Consider the following 14,949-nt stretch of genomic DNA (forward strand, 5'->3'; position numbering starts at 1 on the left):
ATTTTAAACATGTTAAAAAATGACATATAATTTTAAAAGTGTCAAAACATATTTAAGGAGTCCTTATTTGGTGAAAATAAGAGGAAAATCAGATCTGGAACGTCCAAAAATGGTGGGGTAGGTCCCGGGGGTCCAAAAATGACTTCGGAAGGACCAAAACAGTTCGGAGCACACGGACCACTTCGGGCCCTCCGAACCCGAGTTCGGACCGTTCGAACTCAGCAGAGACAGATGTCTTAAAGGCTCGGACAAGTGGCAGTTCGGACCGTCCAAACCCAGTTCGGACAGTCCGAACTTCGCCTATAAATAGGGGTCCGAAATCCTCATTTTTAAGGCACAATTTTCCTCTCCTCTCCCGGTAATTGCTCTATTTAAGGGCTTCGGGACTCTTTCTTTAAGAGTTGGAGTTGGAGTTGGAAATAGTATTTTTTATAGCAGACAGTGTCCGCAGTAGCAGCCAGGCGGCGGAGCTCTGGCGAGGCATCTAGGGGTCGTAGCTAGGCTATGCCCAGGCTCTGAGGCATGCGACATCAGCAGGCTGACGACGGACGAAGGTATGGCTTTGGTTCCCTATAGTAAATAGGGAGTAGGCTATAGTTTAATTAAGGATTTTAGATTCTAATAGGTGATGTTTGGCATGCTAGGTAATGCATGGGTATTTATGTTGTAGTGTTGCATGGTAGGCTTGGACCTAGATGGGAGCTTCTAGGATCTGCCTTAGAAAGGTACGGAAGTATTATTCGAGATATCCAGATTGAGTATGCATGTATTATGTGTTTGCATGGATTATGTGATTGCATGTTTTATATGCCTTTATATACAGCATGTAATGCCTGTATGTTGCATACATGAGCATATTGAGCCTGTATCCTTGAGATATCCGGTATTGGGATATTTATCTTGTCAGTAGATGGTTGGACACATAGGCTCGTGTCAGGTCACCAATATTAGTTGGACACATGAGCTCATGTCAGGTCACTGATATTTGGTTGGACACGTGGATTTGTGTTAGGTCACCATCAGGGCATTTAGGTATGTCTGTCACCTCCTGTAGCGATAGCTCAGCGTGGTACATACCAAGGCCCAAGTTATTCTCTATCAGATATTCTTGACCTCGTGTCTTGGTACCCAGTTCACTTGCATACATGCACACATAACATCGTATACTCATACTCTCGTACTGAGCATGTTAGGCTCACTTCCGGTTATTTTCTATTGGCTGGATGCCCTATTCCATGGGGCAGTTGCAGGTAGTTCTCCCAGAGACAGGGAGGTTAGGTGGTGACCAAGGCTGGATAGCAGGGTTGACCACTAGGTTTTGCTTACGTGGTATTTGAGTTTCTTTAATTCCGTAGTTACTCTGATTAAGATTAGTTTATTGATTAATTGCATGCTTAAGTTATGATTAATAGGTGATCACGGCACGGGTCACTACACCCCTTTTTCGAAAATAATCTAAAAATTCATAACAATTTCAAACACTGTTCTTTTCCCGATCCTTCTTCGAATATACAATCAATGCTAACTCAAGAACATATATAACCAATAAAAATCTGATTCCATCCACTTCTCAAACTTCAAACATGCATGATAAAAATTAATAAAACTTACGGCAAAACGTAGCCTTCGAAGCGTTGATCGCGAATATATGTTCAATTCTGAAATCTACTAGACGGATCGCAAGAATCAAACGTCAAAAGATGAAATTTCAAATGAAGAAGATGAAGCTCACGGTTTTGGACTGGAAATTTGAGAAGAAATACATACACTACACGTTTATATCTATGCGAGCCAAGTGTCCCACTCAAAATTAGGAATTTGCTCTTTAGTCTCTGAAATCTTCAATATTTGCAAATCAGTCCTTGGTCAAATTTTGACAATTATAATTCAATCCTTTAATTTAAGCATATTGGAATTGAAGTCTCAATCCCATAAATTCTCAAATTAAATATTTTTGGGGCTTTACAAAAATTGTATACTTCCTTTAGCTATCTTATTTAGAAAAGTTTAGTGATTAGTTGCTAAGTATTTTGGAAACTTGGGGACTTCTCAAGAGTTCGAGTTCTAGATTATATGTATTAAGCTTAATTGGTAAATAGACATTAAGCGTAATTTCGTTGTTAGAAAGCTTTTAATTTGTAGTCCAGATTGACATAAATTATTTATTGATTTTAAGGACTTTATTGCTTGAAATTGTGATCCAGGATTTAAGGTTATCGAACTAAGGCAAATATCAGATATTTTAGGTCATTAGGTGGCGAATTAAAAACCTCATAAGATCACATTGGAACAGTGATTAGAAATTTTTCTTATGATACCACCAGTTGGGAACAAATGAGAATTGTGAATTTATTTTTGCAGCAGGAGTTAGACAGATCCTTGATGATATAGATATCAATAAGCATCAGAGTGCACGGCGAAAGCTGATTAGGGTCAAATCATGTGGGTTTAAGGTTAGAAAATTTAGTGTTGTTATGGTCTAGGGGTGGGTCGGTACGGTACACCGTACCGAAAATCGGATACCATATACCGTATCGAAAAAATTGGTATGGAATTTTTCCATACTGATACCGTACCGTATACCGAATATACCGAATTTTCGGTATGACGAAAATATATACCGTGTACCGATAACGAATTCAAAAAAAATTCGGTATACCGAAAAATTGTCGGTATACCGAAACAAATTCGGTATACCGGTAAAAAAGTCGGTATACCAAAAATTTTCATATATATATTTTTTAAAAAAATTTATTTTTCGGTATTTCGGTATATACCGGTATACCGAAAAAAAAAATTTACCATACTGATACCATACCAAATTTTTTGGTATACCGAATTTTTCGGTAATTTTTTCGCTACGGTTTTCCGGTATTTCGGTATTTCGATATTTTTCCCCACCCCTATTATGGTCTAAGGTAATTGAACCCAGTTGGTGAGTTTTAAATTTCGAGGACGAAATTCCATTTAAGGGGGGAAGAAATTGTAGCACCTAAAATTCAATCTACTATATCGCATGCATTAAATTAAATAAATACTATGATTATCATTTTTAAGTTTAATCGATTTAAATTCTTTATTTGAATTATTTTTTAATAAAATATTAATTATTTATTCAAATATTTTTTATCGTACCAACTATTTAATTAATGTTTTTAATTGTTTAAGTTTATTTGTCAAAATAATTTTATTGTGCAATTTAATTGTTTTAAATTAGCTTGCATATTTAAATAATTTTAATTGTTTAGTTTATTCTTTTAAATGATCTTTACTGTCCCACTTATTTTAAGTTTATTGGATAATTATTTAAATTATTTTAACTGTTTAGCTTATTTATTTAAATACTTTTTATTGTCCAACTTATTTATTTTAAATAACTTATGTTTTGCGGTTAGCTATTTTAAATTATTCTAAATGCCTAGCCTATTTATTACTGTCCAAGTCGTTTTAAAGGTTTTTATTCCGCGTGTGTGTTTATTTAAATTTCTTTAAACGTTCATCTAGTTTGTTTAAATTATTTTAATCTCTTTGTTTATTATTTAAATATTTTACTTATTACCGTGGAATCTAAATATTTAAAATGTTGATTTTAATTTTTAAGTTAGTGTTTAACTTCAGATGTTTATTTTTTTAATTATTAAGAAATTATTCTTGAGTTCAGTGACCTCCGGCTCCTGCTCCGGCACACGGTGATGGTGGAATTGGCGGTAAAATCTTAAAATATATTTTTGGAAGTTATAATTTAGGGAAGTTGAGAAAATAAATGGGATTTTTACTTTTAGAATTTTTCGAGTGCCAAAAATTGCGTAAGTGGATTTTTTAGCATAATTTTCAATATTTCTTAAAATTAGCCTTTTCGAACTTGGACTAGTAAAAATTCAATTCTTATATTTAATATTAGGATTTTTAAACTTATAAGCTTAAATAGTTGCAAAAATTGTAGAGTTAAAGTTGTAATATGGGAAATGACACTTTTATAAGTGTAGTAGCACTTTCAAGACTACACTCCACTCACACACCTATTCATACATACACTAATACATATACATATAATACATCTAGAACACTCTACATAACACAATTAAACCTAAATTCTAAACCCTAGCCTCCTCCAAGCTGCCACACCCCATTCCTCTCGAAGAAAGGCCGTCGTCCACCCTCCTCACACCCTCTCCGGCCGCCGCCGACCATCCACCACCATCACGCCGACAGGAAGCCACACTTTGGAGGTTCATTCAGCTTCTAGTCGTGAGTTTCAGCTGGTCTCCATCCCCATTTCTTGTCCATTTTGAAAACGAGAAAAGATTGTGCTATCTTTTGAATACCAAGCATAGAATATTATGTTCCTTGCCCTAACCTTGATTTTTAATTTGAAATTTTCATCTTAACATGTGTAGGGGTCATTTTTTGAGTGAAAAATCAGTATGCATGGTGCGGATTTCGAATTTTCCAAATACTTATTGCTGGAATGTGTTGTTAATGGATTTGGAATGAATTTTTGACTCCTTTATGCATGCATTTCGAAACTTGAAGAAATTTTCAGAATGGGCTTGTGATAAATTCGACCTATTTCATGTGTGATTGGGTGGATTTGAGTTATTTATCATGTTATGTTATGTCCTTGAAGTTATATGCTGAAAGTTTCAAATTTGGCTTGAAATTTGTGGGATTCTGAATTTGAATTTTGATTAAATGGATGAAGGTATTAAGTGGCTGTCCATGTGGTTTAATAAGGGTGTAAATGTGGTCCTGGCAATGTATTTTACGGATGTTAAAGGCTGGTGTTATGGAATTTTGGGATAGGAGCTTGGTTGCGGCGATTGGATTGACCGGATGAAACCTTGACTTGAGGTAGCACCGGGCACGTGGCTAGCTCAAGGGAACTTTCTGGTCACTAGGGAGGTCCTATATGGTGTCTTGATGGTTGAATTGTGGGGTAGTCATTGAGAAAGATGTTTTGAAGTTTATATTTAAGGGCTAGAGCAGATTTTCTTGTTCTATGTGGTTTGCCTTTAGAAATGGGTTCTGATCTTGGCTTTTTAGATACCTAGACGGGGGTTCCCTAACCCTACTTAATTTGTATGATGTTGGGATCATGTCGGTTCAAATTGGACTTAATTTGGGCAAGTTTCGGGTAGGAAAAGGGTGGTTTAAGTTGAAGTGTCCATAGCAGATTTCCATGAAGGCTAGGGGCTGTCCGGGAATCTAAATTGATCGGGCTTCTCGGACTTGCATTAAAGGTTAAAGACTGATCCTAGGGGAGATTTAGGATTTGTATGAGGTTTCAGTTTGAATGGGAGGACATTCGACTAAGAATGGGCTAGCTTATGGGCCGTACGGGCCAGACGCCCGTATCGACTCATTAAGGGGTTAATTCTAAGCGATCCTAGGGATGTCTATGAGTTTAGTGATGGCCACCTACACTTCATTCTTCCATAATTCAAAGTTTGTATTATCATTCTGGTTCGTGTCTTTAAATTTTATGCACTTATCCTTCGCGTGAGTAAACTTCAAATTATTCATGTTCTAGTCTCGAAGTATAAATGATGAAAAGATGAAAAGTTAAATGAGAAAAAGGTTAAATTGAATGTAAAGTAAATGAATGAGGTGAGTTGGTTGTGACTTAGACGTGCAATGTTGGTCGGGAGATGCTCTAGCTCACTTGACAAAAATTAGATGTGTAGTGTGCGGCTGGAAAACATCTCAGCTCCCCTACCAACCAGATGTGTAGTACGGTGTCGGGAGAAATCTCGGTATCCCTACCAACCAAACGTGTAGTACGGTGTCGGGAGAAATCTCGGCATCCCTACCAATTCAGAGGGGCAATGTGGTGTTGGGAGAGATCTCGATATCCTTGTCGGCATAGTACTATAGTCATTGATCGATCAAAACCATAGTCACAATCGAGGATCTAAATTCACAAGATAATTAAAAAGGAAATGTTCACGATTGTCATGTTTTCTTTGCATATTGTAAAGGTTCTACGTCGGGCATGAGTTGTGTTTCGTTCGTATGAGTTCATCGTATACTTATTATTATTTTTAGTATGATGCATGTATTTTTAACCCTCGTTATTCGTAGTACAATATTTTTGGGCCTTTAGGCTCACTACTATGCTTGGTTCAGGTTAGACTTTGTTGAGATCGAGGGGCATGACTCTTGAGTAGAGTGCGATGCGGGCCCGGCACTTCCCTCCGACCTATGCTAGTCTTCCGCAGAAGTTATTTAAACTTAAATTCTTTGAAATCTTTGATTTTGTTCACTGGGTAAATGTAAATGTAAGAACTTGTAGATTTTAAATCTATGGCATGTAAATTATTTAACTATTTTACGCTTCGTTTGGGATTGATATTAATTTGGGAAAATTCATGTCCTTATCGTATTAATTTATTGTCTGGTCTTGATTTATTTGATTGCTGAGTTGAGTCGGGTAGTTTCTAGTAGAAACAGAAGGGTCATGGCAAAGTTTTTTTAAATTCGCATTTTTCTTTATTAATTAATTGAAATAGAGGTTAGAGTCGTTCAGTATATTCGGGGACATCTAGGAATACTATTAAGGTACGTAAGTACTGACTGAGATTGTCAGCGGATATGCATGCTTATGTGTTGCATTTATGTGTCATGGTTGCATGTTACTGCTTTGAGATATTATGTTGCATGTGCATATCATATTGAGCCTATGTCTCTTTGAGATGAGCCAGTGTAGGATCGCTCAACCTTTGTTAATTATGATGTTGTGACACTGAGGGTCCTGTCGACCGATGGGTTGCGCTGAATCTAGTGATCCATGGACATTCTAGATTCACGTCCAGTAAGAGTGGGTGGTTGAACCCAGTAGTTTGATTCCCTGAGATTACAGCTCATGTCTTAGGCGCCAGTCTGACCAGTTTGGATTTGTATATCCTAGATATGGATACTCGGACATTGTATTTTTGCATGCATCATATTTGTATGTTTACTCGTACTAGCGTGCTGAGTCTTATGCTCACGTCCAGTATTTCTGTGTTTTTTGGATACCACATTCGACGGGGCAGTTGCAGGTAGTTCCTTCAGGGATTTGGAGTGGTGACCTGAAACAATCGAAAACTCGAGGGATTTTTTTTTATGTAATTACATATATGCGTTATACTAAAAATAGATTTTTATGTTAGGTAAAATAATGGATAATAGTTTGATTGTTGAAACGCACGAAATAATTTAAAGGAAATCCATACACAAGTATACGGTATAGAAAAATGCGAAAATACGTAGTTTTAAATTCCAACCACAAGAAAATCATGATGAAAGTAGATAACACGAGCAAAAAGTAGTTTATTACAACCCTAAAATAAAAATCTCATAAAAGAAGTGCGGAAACATGAATACTGCCAAGGTCACGGGTACACCAGCCAGCTCAGGATGCTCAGAGGTCTTCATCGCCCGTCGGGACCACATCCTCTGCACTAGCATCAAACTCACCTGCACACCATTTATATCTAGTGAGCCTAGAGGCCCAGCATGCTCTATCTTTAATAACGTGTACTACTAAATAAAACCACATGCAAGCACGTAACGTATATAAAAATAACCTAATAAGTCTAATGCATACATGACAGTAAAATCGTATGCATAATGTTGTGTCGTAAACGTAATCATAACATAAATAAATACATAGCATAAATTATGGCATGTAATAAATCATAAAATCTTTTACTGAGTGGGTCATATCAGTGAAGTGTGACAGTGAACATAAACGATTGATCAATCTATAACTAGCGTACGCGACGGCAAGGTTCGCCCAATCTTAACACGGGGATTCCCTACGCCTTTTATGCCACATCACTCAACCTTTACACGGGGATCCGTAGGCTCCTGAACATAATTGTCACAATTCACATCAACTTTCCAAAATATTTTCTTCACATGCCATTATCTTAACATTAAATTTATGCAGAAATCATGAATTAAAAAATATCATTTTCTTAAAAAATTTTCCCGTAAATATATATTTAATTATTTTTTTCATAAAAATCATATTTATATCAAAATATTACATATACACCTATTAAATATATATTTAAGGACTATTTAGTTTGACACGGCTGGTTCGAGTTGGTTCCCCTTAACCTAAATCCTAAAACTGAGTCCGATCCATTATACTTAGGCTGGCCCATTTAATATTTATTTCCTTCAACAGCCCAAATTAAATAATTAACTTAAGCCCTAATGCAAGTTTCTAAGCCTAAAGTGGGCCTAATCAATTAAGCCCAGTAAAATTTGGCCCAAAACTTATTTAAATCCAATTAACTATTGGACCCTAAATTAATTCCTAGGCCCAAAAGGTTAAGTATAAGGATAAACAATCAATTAAACCCAATTAATCACCTTGGGCCCGAGATAATCATTTGAGCCCAATACTAACCCAAAAGACACAAGCCCCATTTCACAACTTAACTGATGGGCTCCGACCTAAACTATCCGGCCCAGATAAGTAAGCCAGACCCAACCCATAACATATGGCTTGACCCGACCCGAAACCACCTACCCACCCGGGCCCGGGCCAACTAACCGAGCCCAAGACCTTCACTACAGCCCACTCCACTTCTCGGTCTCCCTACTCGTCGATCACTCCTCACTCCGCCCTGCCCCGGACGCCCATGACCGGAGCCGCGCTGGCAGGACCACACCGGGGTATAGTATTAAAACTTTGGGTTATCCTTATAGGATTGATGAGACCTTGGAAGAGGTGATGATGCGGCGATTAGTTTGCCCAGAGACTATCATCATCGGCAGAATTTCTGAAGATTCGGCTTATGGGATTCCAGCAAGTGCGGACAGGAGTGATGGATCGTGTCCGAGTTTTCAAGATTTCTACTCAGGTGGATCCTAGTTTTGGATCGAGTACCAGATGCCAGAGGCAGTGGCAGAGGATTGGATGGGACGCACTTGATGTTTGCATTTGTATCGTCCGTACCATGATGACACTACTCTGAAGATTCTCCACTAGTAGTTGGAGAGATTTTCATGCGGAACATAGTTTTGCCGGTATGCTTGTACCGATGCGTTCGGTAGGCACATGGAAAACTTCATGTTCAAAAGCATGATTTGGTTACAAGAAGAACGCTGATGGTAGATCGTGAGCAAAAGAGATCAACTGACATGCACTGTCGCAGAGCATAGCTGGTTAGCTATCACGAGCCATTTCTCCAGAGTTCTTCGTAGGAGGACATGTAGAGAGACTTGGTCGGGAGTATGCTTGTATCGATGCGTGTGTCGATTAGAAGCTTCAACCTGACCCAGCCCTGGCTCGAGCCATGGAGTACATGGCTCGGCGAGGGCCATGAATCCCACGCATCAACGCCCCTTGCGCATGACAGAAACACGCCAGTACCACCACCCCCTACAACCCATCGAGCTCAGCCTCCTCTCATCTCCTAAAAGACCTAGCTAACCACTGACCAGAAGCAGCATCCCTTCGAACAACAGTGACCAGAGGTAGAACAAGAACCGAGCCATCCACAAAACAGGGGAAATAGGGGAACGTGATGCACAACCATTAAAAAAATCATGAGTTCAACATCACACACAAAAGCTAGCACCGATTTTTCTCAACAAAAAAAAGGATATATCGATCTAAATGGTGAGAGGGAAGAAATCGAACGTGCCTGAAACACAAATACAAAAGTATGAAAACGAAGCTTGTGACGAGCCGATCACTAATCCGTAAAAATCTTGAAATTTAATCAAGGTTTTGGTGTGGTGTGTGCAAGTGAAAGGGATGGCACAAAGGTTCCCTGTTTCTCAGAAGGAATCGCGTGAAGAAGATGTAGAGATTGCTTCTATCGACTTAAGAAGAAATGGACCATGGGCCCAAATAAAATTAATTGTTTATGGGCTGAGAAAATAATTAAGAATCCTAACCAAGTATAATATTTTGATAATTTTCGAAATTAAACTAGGCCCAATTTCAAAAACATGCCAAAAGCCCTTAAAATAGCCCGATTAGGTAAAAAAAATGAACTTTAAAATATTTATATACATAAAAGCTAAATTTTTCTATAAAATAAACCTTAAAATAATTATTTTAAGCTCTTAAAATTCTTAGGCCAAAATTTAAATAAAAACGTTTATCTCGATCATCCAACAACCCATCTACGCACTCACAAATAATATTTTTCTTCAAAAATTCATAACACTTAAAATACTCGAGTTAAAAATCATAAATAAATTTAAAACACATAAACATGATAAATAAAATTCATTTAACCCCTTAATTTATTTTATTATTATTTTATTCTATTTTAAATAATTAAATTTCCAAATTATGCATACGGTTTACGTAAAATAAAATTCTAGGCGTTACAACTGTAGTAACCCGCATTTCTAATTAGTGATTAATGAGTAGTTAATCACATGATCATGTCTAGATTAAGTAAAACATGATTAAGTAAGTTCCTGTTGGGACAACGGACTTCAGAAATGGATTCAGAGCACTCAAATTAGTTGAATTGGTTCAGCAGGATCGGACGGTCCGAAGAGGAGTTCGGACGATCCGAAGTGGATCGGAAGCTCCGTGCCAGGATCGGAGGCTCCGATCGAGATCGGACGCTCCGTCGGCAAGATCGGAAGCTCCGATCTGGACCAGGGCACACGTCATCGCTTACGTCAGCAAGGTGATGTCATGGCTGACGTAATATTGAGCGATCGGACGCTCCGAAGGAGGGATCGGAGGTTCCGATCGAGTTCGGACGGTCCGAACCGGGTTCGGAGGCTCTGAACGTTGCCTATAAATAGAGGGTCCGAGAATTCATTTTCTCACACCAATTTCCTCTCTTCTCTCTCGATTCCTAAGCCTTCTAACTCAGATCTAGGGAGATCTAGGCGTCCTACGGAGAATCCGGAAGTGGCTTAGTGATCTAGACGTCGTCGCGGAGCTACGGCCTTGTTTTGAGGTTATCTTCAGCAAAGGGCTAACGACGGACGCAGGTATAGCTTTGGCATCCTAAAAATATTTAGGAGTATGCAATAGTTTAGTTAAGGCTTTTAAAGCTTAATTGTTGATGCATGGATATTTGCATTGTAGTAGCTAGTAGACTGGACTAGTAGGCTTGGAGTCTAGGCCAACAGAGCTAGGTTTGACCAGCAGTGTTAGAGGTACGTAAGTACTGACCGAGATAGTCGGCATGATATATTTGCTTATATGTTGCATGAGTATGTGCTATATGTTTTATCATGTTTTATCATGTTTTACCGTCTTAGCACATACATGATTTTACGTGTGACTGCATCCGGAGAGATGTGAGTCATTGACAGTCTTCATAGGGAACGATGATCTCATTTTGGACTCGAGTGAGGTATGACAGTTTCCATATGGGACTTGTATCCTGTTTTGGATTCGGGTCAGGATGGGGTTGGCTCAGCCCTGATATGGAATATACGAGTACCCCGCGGAGTAGCTCTCTAGTCGGTGCTGTATATTCCCGGCGCCATGAGCAAGTGTTTTCACTTGAGTTTTAAATCATCTGTGTGCGCATATTTGTATTTATATCATTGCTTCGTATTGAGCGTTCTAGCTCACGCCCCTGTGTTTGGGTATTGTGTACCTTGTGGCGGGGCAGGTTTGAGGCTGGACGATCCAGGCGGCTCTCAGCAGGATTGAGCTTGGGGAGTGCGAGGTTGTAGAGGGTAGGGATTTATTTACCCTGAACCTTCGATTTGGTTGTATAACAGTATTTATACACTTGTGATAGCGTCGGTTGTATTATGCCGATTGGATTTGTTGTATTTTAATTATCCGCTCTTTACACTTTAAGCCTTTATTGCGTGCGCTTTTACTATAACTCTGATTAGGTAGTGGATCCGGGTTGGGTCACTACATTTTTGGTATCAGAGCGACGCATTGTACTGGGAATATTGTAAAGCGGATTAAGTAATTATATGTTCTTATGTAACAGATGGCAGATTACGACGAGAGTCACGGTAGCGTAGACGGCGGTCGTTGGGGCGATCCGGACGATCGTAGACATCGGGGACAGCCCGAGGAGCGCAGGCGAGTCAGCATGCGTAGGTTTAAGGAAGCTAGCCCGAAGCCTTTGACGGGTGGTGAGACAGCCGAAGAGGCGGAGGATTGGATGGAGAGGATGGAGCAGTGCTTCCAGGAGTTCCGTTGCACGGCTAAGGATAGGATGAAGATTCTTGCCTTTATGCTTGAGGGCAGAGCGAGGAAGTGGTGGAGATCTACTTCCGCACCGTTCATAGCAGCTAGAGGTACAGCTACTTGGGTTGAGTTCCGTACTGCCTATCAGAGATTTTATTTTCCTCCAGCTCTTCGTCAGGCGAAAGCCAGCGAGTTGTTGAGTTTGCGACAGGGGACGATGACGATCGAGGAGTACCAGCAGAAGTTCTTTGATCTGCTACCCTTTCGTCCTCATATTGCTGATAGTTCTATGGCGAAGTTTGATCATTTCCTTCAGGGTTTGAAACTTGACATTCATCGTATGGTTGCTGTGGGCAGAGATGGGACTTACGAGGATTTGGTGGACTGTTGTCGCCAGGCCGAGGACAGTATTCGGAGGAACAGGGGACTTTTCTCTTCTTCTTCCAGGCCAGCTAGCTCTAGTCCTTTGGGTCCGAGAGGACAGTCCTTCAAGAGGCCAGGAGGTACTTCTTCTTCTTCCTCTGGATCTGGTGGGGTGCATCGTTTTGGTGGACAGAGACCGAACCGGTGTACTCAGTGCCGACGCAGACATCCGCCAGGGCAGTGTGGTCGATCGACCACTGCATGTTTCCAGTGTGGCCAGGAGGGTCACATAAAGAGAGATTGTCCTATGCTGATTGGGGCAGCGAGTGGTTCCGGAGGTTCTCAGGCATCTGTTCAGCCACCTCAGTACCAGCAGCCACCTTTCCAGCAGCAGTATTCGCAGCAGCGCCAACATCCACAGCAGTCTCAGAGACAGCCTACTCAGACTCCTTCTCGGGGTCATTCTTCGTTGAGGCCACGTACCCAGGGTCAGGTATTTGCGCTTAACCAGGAGCAGGCAGAGGCTGACAGCGATCGGATGATTGCAGGTATCTGTAGTTTATGTGGATTTCCTGCATATGTTTTAATTGATACTGGTGCATCGCATTCTTTTGTCTCAGCACATTTCGCTAAGAAGTATAGATTGTCATTTATACCTTTAGACGTGTTGCTAGTGGTTTCTACTCCTATGGGGAGCGAGGTTTTAGCCAAGCGTCTAGTTGGGGTTGTGTTTTGGATTTTGAGGGACATCAACTTAGTGCTAACCTAATGATTCTAGCGATGGAAGATTTTGATTGCATCATTGGGATATATCTATTGACTACCTACCGAGCGATAGTGTATTGCTATCAGAGGTTTGACCAGTTTCGTCCAGAGGATGACGAGTCATGGTATTTCTATGGTGAGGGAGCGCGACCCCCGATTCCAGTGGTTTCAGCTCTGAAGGCACGGCGTGCTTTAGAGTCTGGCAGGGAAGGCTACCTTATCTATGCCATTGACGCATCCTTAGGAGAGCCAGATATCCAAGAGATACCAGTGGTTCGTGACTTTCCAGATGTGTTTCCGGAGGAGATTCCAGGTTTGCCACCAGTAAGGGAGATTGAGTTTGGCATTGAGTTAGTGCCAAGAACTACACCAATTTCAAGAACTCCTTACCGATTGGCACCGTCAGAAATGAAAGAGCTGCAGAAGCAATTGCAAGATCTTCTTGATAAGGGTTATATTAGACCTAGCGTTTTGCCATGGGGAGCCCTAGTACTGTTTGTCAAGAAGAAGGATGGTTCAATGCGGTTGTGTATCGATTACCGCCAATTGAATCAAGCGACAGTGAAGAATAAGTATCTTCTTCCGCGGATAGATGATCTCTTTGATCAGTTGCAGGGTACTTCTGTCTATTCGAAGATTGATCTTCGGTCTGGGTATCATCAGTTGCGAGTTCGACAAGAGGATGTTCCTAAGACAGCATTTCATATGCGGTATGGACACTATGAGTTTCTAGTAATGCCGTTTGGTTTGACGAATGCTCCAGCTGTTTTTATGGATCTGATGAACAGAGTTTTCCGCAACTTTCTGGATAAATTCGTGGTGGTGTTCATCGATGACATTTTGGTGTATTCTCGCAGCATGGATGAGCATGCCTACCATCTCTATACTGTACTGCAGGTCTTGAGGGAGAGACAGCTGTACGCGAAGCTGAGTAAGTGTGACTTCTGGATTGACCGAGTTGTGTTCCTTGGTCATGTCATTTCTCAAGATGGCGTATCTGTTGATCCTATCAAGACAGAGGCTATTCTGAATTGGTCGCGTCCGACTACAGCTTCTGAGATTCGTAGTTTCCTTGGTTTAGCAAGATACTATCATCGTTTTGTGGAGAATTTCTCTCAGATAGCTAAGCCTTTGACTCAGTTGACGAAAAAAGACGTTTCTTTCGTTTGGTCTGATGCTTGTGAAGACAGTTTTCGTGAGTTGAGACGTCGTCTGATGACAGCTCCAGTTCTTGCTTTACCGTCTGGATCAGGTGGTTTTGTAGTCTTCATTGATGCTTCTCTCCAGGGTTTGGGGTGCGTGTTGACTCAGAACGGCCACGTGATCGCTTATGCTTCCAGACAGTTGAAGACTCACGAGGAGAACTATCTCGTACACGATTTAGAGCTTGCAGCCATTGTCTTTGCTCTTAAGATATGGTGTCACTATTTGTACGGAGAACGATTCGAGATCTTCCCTGATCATAAGAGTTTGAAGTTCACTCAGGCTGAGTTGAACATGCGGCAGCGTCGTTGGATGGATCTGTTGAAGGATTATGATTGTGAGATCAAGTACCATCCAGGTTCTTCAAATCCCATTGCTGATGCGCTTAGTCGCAAGGTTTATGTGAGTTCCCTTCGTACCAGTTCGATTTCGAAGGCAGTGGAGGAGTGTTGTTCTTTGGGATTCACATTCCGTCATAAGAA

General features: G+C 40.4%; 1 long non-coding RNA gene across 1 annotated transcript; it reads right to left on the bottom strand.

Annotated features, from left to right (window-relative positions):
* Nucleotides 1-7,278: 7,278 nt before the first annotated feature.
* LOC140894293 (uncharacterized) lies at nucleotides 7,279-9,791 on the bottom strand. The gene is made up of 2 exons (XR_012153773.1): nucleotides 9,645-9,791; nucleotides 7,279-7,458 (listed from the first exon to the last, which is right to left on the bottom strand). It is a non-coding gene; the product is annotated as an uncharacterized lncRNA (long non-coding RNA).
* Between the last annotated feature and the right edge of the window lie 5,158 nt (nucleotides 9,792-14,949).

This window comes from Henckelia pumila, chromosome 4 (genome assembly GCF_033568475.1).
Source record: "Henckelia pumila isolate YLH828 chromosome 4, ASM3356847v2, whole genome shotgun sequence".
In the NCBI taxonomy this organism is placed as follows: Eukaryota; Viridiplantae; Streptophyta; class Magnoliopsida; order Lamiales; family Gesneriaceae; genus Henckelia; species Henckelia pumila.